General features: G+C 44.7%; 1 protein-coding gene across 2 annotated transcripts in view; it reads right to left on the reverse strand.

The window, feature by feature from the left end:
• The window catches only part of LOC100678705 (free fatty acid receptor 4), a 26,620-nt gene extending 13,507 nt beyond the window's left edge, over positions 1-13,113 (reverse strand). Inside the window, exon 1 of one of the 2 annotated variants that reach the window (XM_003423761.4) lies at positions 12,893-13,112. The gene's annotated coding sequence lies outside the window, so the exon portion shown is untranslated. Of the gene's footprint in view, positions 1-12,892 lie in introns of both variants that reach the window. The other variant, XM_016982445.2, reaches the window with a different exon arrangement.
• Positions 13,114-15,232: the final 2,119 nt, after the last annotated feature.

The raw sequence follows: 15,232 nt of genomic DNA on the forward strand, positions 1-15,232 counted from the left end.
TTTGGTAAAGACGAAGCGTCGACTCAATTTACTAATGAAACTTTTGCTTCCCTTGAGAGAAAGAGAGAGAGAGAGAGAGAGAGAGAGAGAGAGAGAGAAAGACGGAGCCCAGACGTTCGGCGAGCTTTGTGAACTACAGACACACAGACGCACACATGAGGGTTAATTGTTTGCCTTGGGTAAACAGGATGCGTCGCGCGTATCCTTTTATCGCTTCCTTATGCGCGAGTATGGGTATATCTGGGGGCTATCTGCGGAGCGCTTTATTGGCCGCTGCTTCCTTAATTTTCACGAGTGGCAGCGAACGTACGGGGGATTACGTACGAAAAGAGAGAGAGAGGAAGCTATTTTTGGAAGGAACCGAACGGGTCGAGGCTATTTTCGGAAATGTTCGTGAGAAGTGTGCTCTCGCGCGCTGGGGGAGGGGGGGGGGGGACGTGAAGTGGGCGGATCTACCTTACCGACTCGCATGATTGCCTTTTTTCGAAAAGCAATCAGGCTTATTAAAGCATTTCTTGGTAAAGGGCGATAAGAAAAAAAGAGAAGAATGACAAATTTCGTCGTCTGGCACATTTTCATCAGGCTAAAAGTCCCCGCTAAAACTGAAACGTCTCTCGGCCGGTAAAAAAGCGCATCGATAAAAGAGCCCAAGGCCTTGCTGTATAGGTTAATTCCGAACGGGCGTAAAACTGCCGTTAGATCCTCTCTCAAACGTCATGTCACGCTTTTCTCCTAACAAGTGCCAAGAATTTTCCACCTACACGTGTACACCCACGTATCTGCATTCTCTCCATCACCCACGCGCTGATCATCGCCGATGCACAAAGCTCGCGGGAAAATCATTTATTCACACCTGTTTCTCGCCGACTCGTGCATTCTTCACGAGGCTAAATGGCCGCACGAGGATTTTACTCTCCTCGCTTTTTCTTTTCCGGTTATTGTGTTTTTCCTCCGCAGCAATTTTTCGCAGCCCATTGCGCGCGCGGCTTCCGATCTCTCGCATATGCATATATTTTATTATTTTCAATACGACTTTCGCCCGATATTACGCGCTTTCGCGCGCCCGCTGTGGGATCGAAAATTTAAATGCGATATTGTTATTATACTGTAATGCGTTATTGTTTTATTGATACTGTGCGCTGATGACGATGGCGTCGTTTGATTATATGCGAGAGCGAGAGCTGAATCGACGTGTAAGCAGCGAAGCGCGCGCGGATGGTTAATTGTAATTGAAACGAAGCGCCGAAACGAGCACGGCAGTTCTGCATTTGCATATTCGGCCGCAGAAACGATGATATTTACTTGAAAATTATCTCTCGCGGTGTGTATGTATATATGGACGTCGATTTGAATTCAATGGAATATTCATGCGTAGAGAGTTATCGCTTGAAATTCTTATTAAAAAAAAAAAACAAAAAAATTCTTTGTGCGCAGAATCTGGTTTGTTATACGGGGGAGAAGCGTGGAATTTTAAAATGTGACTCTCTTCATCGAGGTTGCGGGTAAACACTGCGTTTGAATTTCTCGCGTTATACCTCAACCCGACGAGAGGAGAGAAAAACGCAAGGGTAAATTTTGACTTTTTAAAAATAAAAAAGTTATCCGTCATAGAATGAACCCTAAACTCGGAAGATAGAAGAAACTTCTCTCTGCGCACAGCATATATCTATACGTATACACCTACTTTATAAGTTCGGTGAGCATCAACTAAGATGGAAACGAATATCCATACGCGTCGAAGTAGATAACAGACGGAACGTGTCAGACGTATAACTTTGACATATGCTCTGCCCACGTGCAAAGTGTAACGCATCGATCGTAATAATATTATAATACGTCAGTGCCAATGCATCGCCTGTATATTATATCCGTGAGGCTGGTATAAGTATAGGAAAAAATCTCTGGTAAATTTCCAGAAAACTCTCGACTCCGCAAAGCAACAGCTGCCTACCGAACTCGTCTCTTTATTCCTTCGAGTCTAGCCGTTGTTTATCGCATCTCGCGGCTGCTGATTTACGAGACGCTCGTCAAAAGCAGTCCGCGTCTGGTTTTCTCAAAGGTCGCTACCTTGTCGCTGCTTTTGAACTTCCTGGACTGCATACACAGTCGACGGCCCAGACAAGGAGACGCGGATTCGTTACAATATTTGCATTCGGTGCCGAAATATCCTTAACTTATCAAGTCCTTCGCTATCCGACTCGTCGGCTAAAATATTTTTCGATGAGAGCGAAGGGGGTGGATTTTTCGTGGGGTATTAGCTGAGTCTCTCTCTCCGGAGAAATGAGATCATCGTCGCCCTCTCCAAGAATGCAAAGACAAGACGACTGTTTGTAAGTCATAACCGAAGGATAATATTTGCCATTCGTAGGCTCTGCTTATTTTTTCGCCCCCTTCTCGCATAAATTACCAAGCAGCGTCTATTGTATTACGCGAATTGCTTATATCCGAAGAAAGTATAAATATATATATAACAGTTAATGGAAAGCAAATGTTTCCCGAGCGCGCATCCGAGCGTAAGCCGATTATAGCCGCGAAGTTTCGGGAACTCGATCAATTATTTTGACGAGAGAAGGAACGCTGTACTTGGTCGCGAACTTTAAAACTATATATATGCGAGATATATAACAGGGACTTTGGCCGTGTTAGCATCTATAATCCGTTTCTGGTATCCTAGCGATGTTTATTCAGCTGAGAATCCATAGACACACAATGATAAATTGATCCTCTCGCGGCCCGACGTATAACTCTCTATCTCGGCTCTCTCGAATAATCGATAATAATTGTCCCCGAGCGAGCGACGAAAATACGAAAAGTCCGTAAATAACAGGCGCGTGGTAAAAAAAGCAGCGCTGCACGCTCTCCGGCGTTCCTTCAATTAATTATCCCCCCGACGCAGCCGTGGACGAAAGCTATAATACACCGCGCCGAGAATAGAAATTGTTTTCTATTATCCAGCCTTTATTTATCGACACGTCTTTATATCTCTGCTAACGTCCGTCAGACTCGTTGTTGTCGTATTATTTTCGTCCTCGTCGGCTCTTCGGTTTTAGATCGTCGCAGCCTATCGACGCGACTGTCAGATACAGGGCTTTGAATGGTTAATTAAAATACGTAAAGGAATCGAGAGAGAGAGAGAGAGAGAGAGAGAGAGAGAAAGAGGATATTTCCGCGGCTTCGCGAACAATTTTCTTCCGCGAGCGACAAGAGTTATCCGTACGCTGATTGTTTCAAGGGCGCGTCCTTTTCTATCATTTTCTTATAGCATCCGAGGCTTTTTCCCTCTGTAATTGGGTGATTTGACCAAGAGCACCTGAATTATTTTACCTCGTAATTTCCCTCTCGAGCCGAGAGGAGAGGGAGAGAGGACCGTTTGTTCGGATTAAAATTCACTCCTTGCCTTTTTCTCATGGGTTATACATCGCACAGGAGACCAAAGAGGACTTGTCGAACGCGCGATATAAAATTTATAGTCGAGTAGAGACCTTGAGCTTTCGGTCTTATTCCGCGCGAATAACTTGAACCCCTGCACGTGTTTTTGTTCGAAAACCCGAAGTCGGGCACGCGATCGACTCTATTTTCCAAATTTCTCTAGCCAGACGAGCGAGTGAGGTACAGCCCCAAGGGAAAAAAAGCCAACTGTCACTACGCGTTCATTTCGCAGCGGGCGTGTGTGCGCTGTTGTTTTATATATATGCGTCCCCGGCGGCTGCGGCCGTGCGCACGTGAAAAAAGCGTCGCTTTTTCTTCTCTCGGTTATATACGGCGGAAACCTTGGCGGTGCTAGCAGCCGATTATTTGTCAGGGCACGAGCTTGTGGCTGCGTAGAAAGAGCGAAGTTTCCCATATATATATATACTATGGGAACGTTTTAGAGCGCTTATTTTCAAAGAGTTGGCCTTTCAATTCAAGCAATTTTTTACATTCGATTGCTGGTCTCTCGTTCGAGTGCCGATCCTATAATGCGATATTTTACTCGGCGCGGACCTTTGAACCAGATGATCAACTGGATCCGTGCGGCCGCGGCAGTCTCGAATTATATGTGTATCCACGAGGATATATATATAGGATTTCCTCTCGAGAGACTCGCTGCGTACACACGTGCGAGTGACGTGCGCTTGTGCTCTCTGCCCCGTGTCAAACAACTAATTTTCCGCGCTATGCCCGATCTAACAATGGCGTCGGTCCCTGTGTGCAGCGCACGCCTGCGTTACACCTGTTTGCACCTGTCCGCCCGCACGCTTCCTCTTCCCCATTGCCTGCTGTCGGTCGGGCTCTCAAAGGTAAATATATCGTCGACCACGAATCAACAACTATACATGCCGTCGCTCCCTTCTCTAGCGCGGGTTAGTCACGCGCCACCTAGCGGCGAACCGGAAACTCGATATTCGCGAAATAAGGGCGCATTATACGTCGCTTTTCGATACGCTGACATTCACGCTTGGGAGCCAGTGCTCTCATTATCCCCTTTCTGGTCCTCCCTGTTTTATCGATCGAGATAGGCAACCCGGAGGGACAACGCGAATCATTGTCCCTGATGCAGCACGTGTATGTAAATGCAGATTCAGATGGGAGAGGGCGAGAGAGAATTCATGTATGTGCGGCGTGCGCGCGATGAAAGCTCTCTGAATTAAGGAGACCAAGAGACAATGCTAGATGCCAGTCTAATTGCTTCGGATTGGCTTTTATGTGAGACAGGTGGATTGGACTCCCTTTTTGTTCGTCTTTGGTAATTCATGGGAGAACTCGCGAGCGGGCACTTGGAAAATAATTGAAAAAAAAGTTGGGAGAGTCGCACAGTGTGTGTAATTGAAATCCGAAGGGGTAACGAACCGTGGATTTTTAAATTAAATTATAACCGAGTATATGCGATCGTGACACGATTTTGAGGAGCGTTATGTGTACGCTCGGAATTATTATTTCAACTCTAACTAAATTGAAAATCAACGTTGACAAACGAAGAAACTCTCACGTTATCGCGTCTCTTGTTCTTACCTGTGCGCTGCTACAGCCCGAAACATACATCACATCGGATAGTCGTATCAATCGAAACTTTATAAATTAGTTTCTCCTCCGCAAACAACGTCGTCTCTCCCGCCGTTGCTCGTAGAGCCCACATATTATACATTCTGGAGAGCGACGATTTCCCCCGATATTCCGCGCGCGTATAATATCCATCAAGCTTCTGTCGTGATCGGCATATTCGCAATTACGCGAGTGTAATTGCGCCGACTGCAAAACAGCCTCACGAGTTTGATTCCACTGCGCCGCGAAACGCGTCAGTGCGTTTTATTTTTTTGTTCGACGCCGTGAACGGATTTACGGACGCCGCTTGGAATTTACGACAGTAGAGTCAACTTTCTCTCTCCGATGTGTGTGTGTGTGTGTGCGGAGCATTATTTTCGCGAGTGCGTTCGCGCGACTGCGATTTGATGATTCGATCTCTCGACGAGATTTACGGCCGATTGCGCGAAAGAGCGTTTCGCGACGCTTTGCTGAATCCCTTTTTTTACCCCTACAGGAAAAAAGAGCGATTTTTTCTTCCGTCCTGTACACACGCGCCAAAATTTTCTCTACGTGTATTTTCGGAACATTGGCTTGTGTAACTGAAACGACTCGGTCGGTAAAAAAGTACGCCGATACATCCTTTGTGGGTCTAATTAGATGTTCTAATTTTACTCGGAATACGCGCAATCGATAATTCTCGCGTATGTAGGCGAAAGCTCTGCGCTGCACGGGTACATAGGAAATCACGCTGATGGGGTTGGCATTCAACAAGCGAATTACGTTCCTACAGAGCCGAGCGCTTCGTTAATATGTTTAAGCCCGTGCACAGCGCGAATCCAGAGGAATCTCGCGATTTCGAATATTGAAGATTCATCCAACTTTTTTTGGCTTCGCAAACGTTATACGCATCGCAGGCGATAAGAAAATCTCTTTTTCACGTGTTCATAAACTGGGCCGAGGGAAATCTGGCAGCGAGCATCGATGCATCGAGAATTTGAACATTCGAGTTGTCCCGCCAACGAAAATTACACACAGACGTGCGACCAAATTTCAGCCCTAGTCTCTCTCGCTCTCGAGATCGCGACGACAATGTGCAGCGGCACAGCACTCACGTAGATAGACAGACAAAACGGAAACGAATGCTGAAAATCGTCGATTGTGTATATGTATGTATAGGCGCGAGGTCGCGTTTGACCCAGAAAAAAGGGGCAAAAGAGTTCAATACAATCGCGTAATTTTTGCGAGCACAAAGACAGCGCGCCGTGTACCCTGGTGTGTATGTGCACAGTGTAATACACTACAAACATGAACAAAAGGGCCCGGGAAATCGACGCCCACTCTTATACATACATATATATTGTGTGTATATTCCGGGCGATCGGGATTTAATAATAGAAGTTTCGAGGGCCAGAAATAGGCTCGAGCTCGCGGGGGAATGTTTGTCTCCTTTATATAATACAGAAAATTCAAATTTCCCGCCGGAATCGCGCTCCAGTCCGTCGCGATTGGAAATCAGCGCGCACATATACATATATAGTTGCGCAAGCTGTAGAAGGGTGAGGGGGTGGAGGGCTTTACTTTTATTGCTCGGCCGTTTTGAAGCCCCGGAGAAGAGAGCAACATATATAGTAGCGGGGGCCGGAGGAGTCCGCGTGTATTATAGGTGCTGCGCCGAGGTGTATCGGGAATCAATAGTTTCTTAAAGGGACCAAGCGACGCCGCCACGCGAGAGGGGCGAAATTTTTTTTTCGCGCAAGCGAGACTCGTGATTTCGGCGATCGCCCACGAGTTTCGTGGTATATAGTATAACTCGGAGGATATACCGTGTTTGTTGTGTGCGAGAGATGAGTGAATCATTGTTATCTGTATATAAGGTACTGTGAGGGAAAGTTCGCCGGTGGAAGCGGGAGGAACATGATTTGTGAATTAAATTTGGTCGGACGAAGTGCCGAGTGTTTTGTACGGCGAACAGCTGATTTACAACAGTTTTATGCTGTGTATATAGAAGAACATTTGAATTTCCGCGCGTCAGCAGCGCAGTTATACAAGACATTGAATTTGGAATATAATAGTCAATATATTCGTAGCTTGTAAATATGTAAACAAGCTGCGACAATCTCCACCTACAGCCAATAATCCCGCGAGGCATTTTTCAGTCGCGCAAATACAGCTCAAAGTCACTGCTGTATACATGTATATGTACACAGAGAGAACAACTGTTCCTGGAGAGTCAAGCAGAGGACCGATCCCAAGATAGCGACGAGACGAACGATCGATTATCCGCAGGTGCTTTATTTTAGTTCCATGTGTCTGTGTGTTACACACCGGCGGGGCTGTGATTTTCGCGAGCGCGAAAATGGCAAGAGGAGAAAAGAGAAAAATTGCTGGATAATGTGACACGTACCGCCGCGGGACGTGGTTATCATTTCCGGTGCGATGAGAGAGAAATAATTCACAGACATCACGCGGAGATATAATAATGATGCATTCGTTGTGTGACACATGCCGATATATAAGTGTAGCCCTGATGTGTGTATGTATTCAGCTGCTCAGCTTGATTCCAATATCCGTTGGAATGTCGACGGCGAAGAGGCGGCCAATTGAAATATTGTTAATCCATTGCTTGTTAGCGGAAGTGGGGCCGTTTGTTCTTTTGTCAGATTTTCTACGTATATACTTTTCTATATAAGAGTAGTATAAAGCAGATGCCGCTATACATTTAAATTTGTGTAACTGTATGTAATTATATGAAAGAATAAATTTTAGTTGTACCCAAGACCGCTAGATGGAAGGCAGTTTTCACTTTTTCCGCTATCGAAATGCATCACCCCTTCTTATAACTATCATACCTTCCAAGCTGTTATTTCGTGGTGTGCAGAATTTATAACAGAGTGGAAATTACAGGTAAATATACTTCTTTCAGGTAGTTTCATCTCGTATTCCATTCCGCTATACATTTTCCCGTCATCACTTACATAACTATATATAATACGAAAGCATAACTCCACTTCGATCTTATCCGATAATGTACCACCAAGCATCTCCTATTATCACTCGTATACATCGTCCCAATAAACGCCACAACTCGTTACGAAATCACATCAAAACTTTAACCACATCATCCGTCCATAGAATCCACAACTTTCATAATTCAAATCTGAACGCAACAACCGACATAATCATCCCCCACTCGTTTGCATTCAAAATCCAAAACTCTTCCTCTCAGAAATAACAAACACATCACATCGCGTACAGTATCGCGTCCTTTAAACAAACCCCCCCCCCCCCTTCTGACCTACTGCACCAGAAAAACGAAAACAAAAGGCATCATCTCCCCGCGCTCTACACGTTCTTCACGGCATGGCTACATTCCTGAAAAAAAAAAACAAATAATCGCATCGATATTCCCATTTTTTATTTCCCCCGGTGCAAAGAACGTATGAATGAGGAACGAGAGGCGCGTGATTTGATTGCGACACATATATGTGCCTTGTTCGCCGCGGCGGGTTTTTTAATATTGCCGTCACGCGAGACGAGTGGGCTTCGATCTGCAGAGAGAAAGAGTGGGTTATACAGTTTATTGTGCAATATATGCGGGGTATTAGCGATTTTTAGACAGATATGTATAGAGGACTGTTTTCCAATTATTGTCTCCGCAGCTGACGTTGTATTCGATTATACAGACGCTACGGTGTGGTATAATCAACTAATGCAGGTGTACAACGCGCGAAATGCACTGTCGGAATTTTCGCTTCGGTGTATATAGATCAAGGGGGGCAACTTCGCGGCTGATTAACATTAATACCCGCCGATAAGGTAAATGGATTGAGAAAAGAGCTATGCACAAACAGTATACACATCGTCGCTCTCGCGAGCTGCGTTATTAAGCCGGGCGTTAATTAATTTGACTAAAAGCAAATTATTGTAAGAAGGTCGAGTATCAGTTCGAGAGTCGCGTAGTAGCTCTCGCGAGAAGGAGATATATAGCTTATAATATATTGTACGGAAATTTCGCGAGACGAGTAATCATGTTAATTGAAATCTCCCGCCGTCGACGCGCTGTATAATTTATCAAAGAAAATCCTTCTATTCTCTGTATAAAAATATACTCTTTGTATTTCCAAGCAAAAAATAGAATTACGTCCTGCGTATAATCGATCGTCGCTAAACGCGCTGCACTCGCCCGCGAAGCTTTTGAATTTTTAATCGACCGCTCTCGAGCACTTTTTTTCTCTAGCGGCGAGGTACAAGCCTCGCATACTTTTTTTTCAAACCGCACGGCAGGCTTTGAGTGCGACCTCTTACGAGGGACGATTATTTTTTTTTTTTTTTTGGAAAATTTTCCCGTGAATTTCCGAGCGACAAATCCTCGGCGCACACGCAACACCAGGTAATACGTGTACAGATGCTCGTCCGCAATAATGAAATCCGCCGCGGCCGTACACGATGTCTGTTTGCTCGCGGTAAACATCCGAGGCACGTGATTACGGCGGGTATAAAGAGGTTTTACGAATCATCCGCGATTAGATTATACGGAATAATAGATTTTTCCGGCGTAAGGTTGATAATTTAACGCTTGTGCAAAGGGGATGATACACGTGAGAGCTCATGAATATGTAAAAAGGAGCTTTATACACTGCTCAGGCAGAGCTTATATGGAAAATTGGTCTAGTTTATCGTGTGAAATTAAACGTTGGGTTATAATACGAGTGTAAAATTTCGGTTATATAGAGTCCTGTTTCATCAAAGAGAGGGAAACTCGAGATAGCTTGATTAGAAGCCGGAGAGAAGGAGCCACGCCTACGCGGTTTAATTAACAATATCGCGTGTATCAGTTGGATCGGCGCCGAGTATTATTCTTCTTTTATCGACTGCGCAGTTTGTTTTTTATTTTACGCTAGTGTGTTTAAGGGGCGATGAAGTTTTGGAGAGCCTATAGCAGTATTGATTGCGGGAGTGGAGTTTTTTTTAATTGGATTTCTACTGTGTTGGGTAGTATGTACAGGCGATTAGTTGTCGTTTCATATAGTGCGGAAGTATTAAATTCGATTGCAGCGAAGCGTAATCTCGAAATTTATTTGGGTCGCTCGGATCGTAGATGGATGTGGATATGGTTTTTATTTAAGTACGCACTTAATGTTTTTAATATTGAGTGAGACATTGCTTGAAAATATGCGATCGATATATCGCAGTTGACGTTGCGATATTAGTCGTAAAAAATTGCAATATCGAAGAATGGCAGTAGTATAAGGTTTTAATTATACGAGTCACTATTTCCCTGGATCATCCATACAGGTATATCAAGTCAGGATTTATTAATCGAAGATTTATTTTTTATTTTATATGAATAATATTGGCGAACAGCAGGTGAAATCGAATACCGTAAAAGCTGGAAATCGGAAAAAGCTTTTATGTTGTCGATACACTTTTCCGGAGCTGCTATATTTCACACTTTTTAATCAAGTCACCAACTCGCAAGCGACTCCTTTAAATTCTTATTTATACCTAAGCAGTATTTTAAAGTCGAAAAAAAAAAATTAAACCCGCATACTTCTCCTTCAATTCAATCCTATAAAACAAACGATCTCCACTTCCCTCAGCACCATTTTTTATTTATTTTTAATCAACTCCCCGAATATATCCTTACACCAGTTCTCTCGAACGATTTATAAAAAACTTCAATTTCGAAAAGTCGAAGTGTCCACCCCCTCGTAAAAGCTCCCTCCCTTTGCACGTATACCATTTGAATTCCCATCACACACCACAGCTCGTTTCCGCGGAGAGAAGCCCTCTCGTATCGCGTCTCTCTCTCTCTCTCTCTCTCTCTCTCTCTCTCTCTCTCTCTCTCTCTCTCTTCGCCACATAAGGCGCCGTAAAAACGCCCAAGTATATCTCCGAAAGAATAGCCGGCGTTTTATCGCTTATCGTCCGCGCATCCTCTGTTGTGATGCAGCAGCAGCAGCTGCGCCGAACTTGCAACGAATTACAAAACAAAAGCTGTTGATACAACTCCTGATGCGCACGCGGGTCTTATTTTTTTCTTCATCTTCGAACACGGTTGTTATACACTCGCGTTTGGTTCAACTTTTCGCTTAAACAGGAACTTTGCACAGCTACCCTACTCGAACAAATTTAATTACAGGAGAAGCTCTTACGGCTCTAATTAAAAAAGCGAGCTAACGCGCGCGCCCATGTCCAATTATCATCAACCTTATACAATTCGGCATCGCATGTATATAGGTATAAAGGAGCTGAGAGAGAGAGAGAGAGAGAGAGAGAGAGAGAGAGAGAGAGAGAGAGAGAGAGAGGGAAAACGAGGCTAGAAATGCAGATGCGGAGAGACGTGCAATATGCGACGTGTTGCGCGACGGGTTATTGGGTCGTAAACGGCTGGGCGAGCGAGCGAGAGAGCGAGAGAGAGAGAGAGAGAGAGAGAGAGAGAGAGAGAGAGAGAGAGAGAGAGAGAGAGAGAGAGAGAGAGAGAGAGAGAGAGGAAGTCGGTTATCGGGTTTGGGCTACACTATACACTCTGCGGAATAGAGCCGCGCGTTAAATTGTCTTGAAGGCCAGGGATTTCGTTGAATTACGGCGGCTCGCTGCTGCCATGTACAGCGTTTAATCGTTACAGAAGATTTTTTCCCTCTCCTATCGCACGAATATGCATATAGGGGAGTTTGTGTGTGTGTGTGTATGTGTGTGTGTACACAGCATAATAGTCGTCGAGAGAGAAAAAGAGACGACGAGGAGTCATCGATTAACGAGTCGACTCTGCTCTATTAGAGACTATTAAGAGACGTACACAGAGCCGACGCACTTCGTTCTCTTCTCCGAGATCTTGTCGCCGAGTACACAAGATTCTAACTGCGTAGGATTGGTTCTCGGGCGCGGGAGAGAGAAAAGTTTTTCGAAACTAGGTTGAACAGGTTGGCGCATATAAATAAATTTGCAAAGGAGCCGAGAAAGAGAGAAGCGGCAGCATATAGCTGACGTTACCCTGAATACTTAACTCTCTCGTCGTCGTCGCTATATATACGAAAAATCTTCTTCCCTCTCGTCGTTCTCTCGACTTTTACATTTATGCGCGAAAATATTATACGCCCCTTGTACCTATATACACACTTAAATATACGAATTCCTTTTTTCCGTCTTCGTCTCCTATTACCAGCGAGAGAAATTGAAATCACGCGTCAGCCCCTTTGATACGCAAAAATTGCAGTTTCGCGAAGCGCAGAGGTAATCAGCCGCGTTTTTTTTCTTGCACATCCAATTCTAAGAAGATGCGCCGCACAACGACATGCGCGCAAAGGTAATTTCCCGCTTTTTCCGCGCGCCTCAGAGCGACGGCTGACGAGAGCATATCGCGTTATATATACAGCGATATTACGTTACGCCGAGGAGGTAGTATATAGAAGGGAGAGAAGAAAGAAAAAAGTTGAAATGTCGCGCAGCTTGATGATGTTTCTTAATTATACCGCGCGGAAGGGAGCTTTGCGTGCGAGCATCAGCTTTGAAAAGTAGTGTATGACCGCAAGAGTGGAAAAAAAGAGACGTGGTTCTCTATATAATAATATGTGATGTTTATTACGCGCGCGGGATGGATTAAGTAGTTTTTTCTCTTTCGTTTATTTTTTTTTTTTTTTGGGGTTAAGGCAGTGGGTTGTTGAATATGAGTATCGTATATTAATTCGGGTGGATGGACAGTTTTTACATAATAAAGATGCTTGAAGACAGTAAAGAATCGTTATGGTTATTATTTTAGGTAGTTATTTTGTCATACGTTATACTTACTCAGCTTGATTTCTGAGTAAGTATAACGTATGACAAAAACCGTTACACCTCAATCGAACGACCCCCATAGACCCCCATAACCTAAAAACCCCAAACTCACCTTCCTACTCCCTTTGTCTCTCTTCCACTAGCACTACCTCGAAAAAACCTCTTCCTCCAGTGAGTACAGCCCAAGTATCTCTGCCCACTCGCGAAACAAAAAAAAAGTATTCAAGTTCCTCCGATACGGACTCACGTGTGCGGAATAAACGTGAAAGTCGCGCGCGGAGGTAACGTCACGGCCGAGCGCTTGAACGAGACTGACTGGGGCCGTCCAAGCGGTGGTGGCTGCTGCTGCTGTGCTCTCGGGGTAGCATCAGTTGAGGAGCAGAAATTTCGCGCGCGAACGCCCTGACTCTGCGCCGCCGCAGTTATATTATATGCGCGACGTCTCGCTTGATTTTCTCTTCCTTCGTCCATGTGGGTGGACGGCCCTCTTGTATGTGTGGGATGTAATTCGTTAATTTTTTTATACGCGCATTTTTCACTTTTTTCCCGTTTTCACAGTTTTTTGTTGTATGTACGCGCGTGTGTGTATGTGTACGAGAGAAATAACGATTTTTTTTTCAATTTTCAGAGAATTTCCTGGCGAAATTGGGCTTTCATAAAAAAATTCTTACGCGAGAGAGAGAGAGAGAGAGAGAGAGAGAGAGAGAGAGAGAGAGAGAGAGAGAGAGAGAGAGAGAGAGAGAGAGAGAAGGTGACCGTGCAGGTTCTTTGTTTTCTCACCTCTATTTTTATGGAAAACGTTCTCCGGTATATTTTTAATAAAATAAGGTAAGCCGAGTGAAAAATAAGAATGATAATCGCGGGAAAATTCGAACGTCAGCGAACGTCGCACTGATATACGTCAATCGAAGCCAAACGAGCCTAACTCGTGTCCGCTCGTCGCCTAATCTGTGCAGCGAAATTACGGGTTTCGGCTATTTCTAAAAGGTTTCACTCTCTTCTAAACGGTCGCGATGAAATAGACCAATTTTCTCGCTCGTAAAGCGCGCGAGCGAATAAAAGAAGGTTCCGTACACACCTAGAAAAAGTATAGACCTCGCTTAGGTACACTTTTCTCGTTCCATCGATTTCATTCGGGATTAATGTCGGCGGAGAGTCTCGGAGCTCGGTAAATTAAACGGAAACAGCGAGAAACACGTTCGTATAATGGATAAACTCCGCGATAATTTCCAAGAGCAAAAAGAGAAAACTCGCGCGAGCAGAGACGCAAATCCGATGTCTTAGAACTCGCCGGATCCGATTATCCCGCGAGCTCTCGCGCCACTTTCTCAGGCAGATTTGCTAAGCGAGCGCGAAATCTCTCCGATTATAACCCCTTCCGTATTTGAAAATTTCTCGAGAGAGGGAAAAAAAGAAATTGCTCTGAAACAGACCGAAAAACAAGAATTTCGCGCAGAGAGCGTAAAGGGCTCGTAAAACAAATCATCCGACGCTGCGTAAGATCGCGCGCACTGCACACATACCGTCGACTCGGACTTTTTACGTCTATAAAGACCGTAAAAGTTTTTTACAGCTGGAAGCTTGAGCGACGCGCAAAAGTCTCGCTGTATAATTTGAATTTTTTAAGCTGCCAACGAGGCGCATCCAGGACTTGTGCACTCGCGAACAGTTCTTCGATCGAGAGAGAGAGAGAGAGAGAGAGAGAGAGAGAGAGAGAGAGAGAGAGAGAGAGAGAGAGAGAGAGAGAGAGAGAGAGAGAGAGACAGACAGAGACGGATGAGCAATTATTCCATCTGCGAACGAAACTCGCCAATTTAATAAATTGACCCGGGCGAGCAATTAAAAGTTATGTTCACTCTCTTCATCTTTCGCCGTCTTCGTTAATTCTACGCTGTTATCTCAGTGTCGACGTTAATTTTTTAAATTTTGTCATAATAGAATGTAACAGACGGCGAAGACTTGGGATCGCCCGGAGAGCATCTAGGTAGAAAGTGCGAAAGAGCCGCAATTGCTTGGTAATAACGAGAGGTCTGCGGCTGACCACTTGCGTCCGTCGAGCTCTTTCGAGTGCGTCGACGCTCTGCATGCAGATGAGAATTTCGCATTGTAATACACGAAGGATGAACGCTCTGCGCTGCTGTATTGACGCCGAGAGCTGTACGTGTATATCGAAATTCGAGTGATGAGCTCGAATTTCTCCTCGAGTGTGCTCGGCGTAATTACATCACAGTCGATGAGTTTGATTCCGAAAAAAAGTTCGATGATTAATGCGTATAATCGACGGCACTTTTAAAGGACACCGTGAAAATTGATCCTTAGCTGCGAGAAGCAGGAAAGTCTTTTATGATCGGGAAATCGCGATAATGGATCCGTCTTGATACCGAATCTTCATTCGCTAATGCATCGCCGCAGGCTTTTTTTCGAACAACGCTCGATATCGAGAAATAACGAA

Source organism: Nasonia vitripennis, chromosome 1 (assembly GCF_009193385.2).
Source record: "Nasonia vitripennis strain AsymCx chromosome 1, Nvit_psr_1.1, whole genome shotgun sequence".
Classification (NCBI taxonomy): domain Eukaryota; kingdom Metazoa; phylum Arthropoda; class Insecta; order Hymenoptera; family Pteromalidae; genus Nasonia; species Nasonia vitripennis.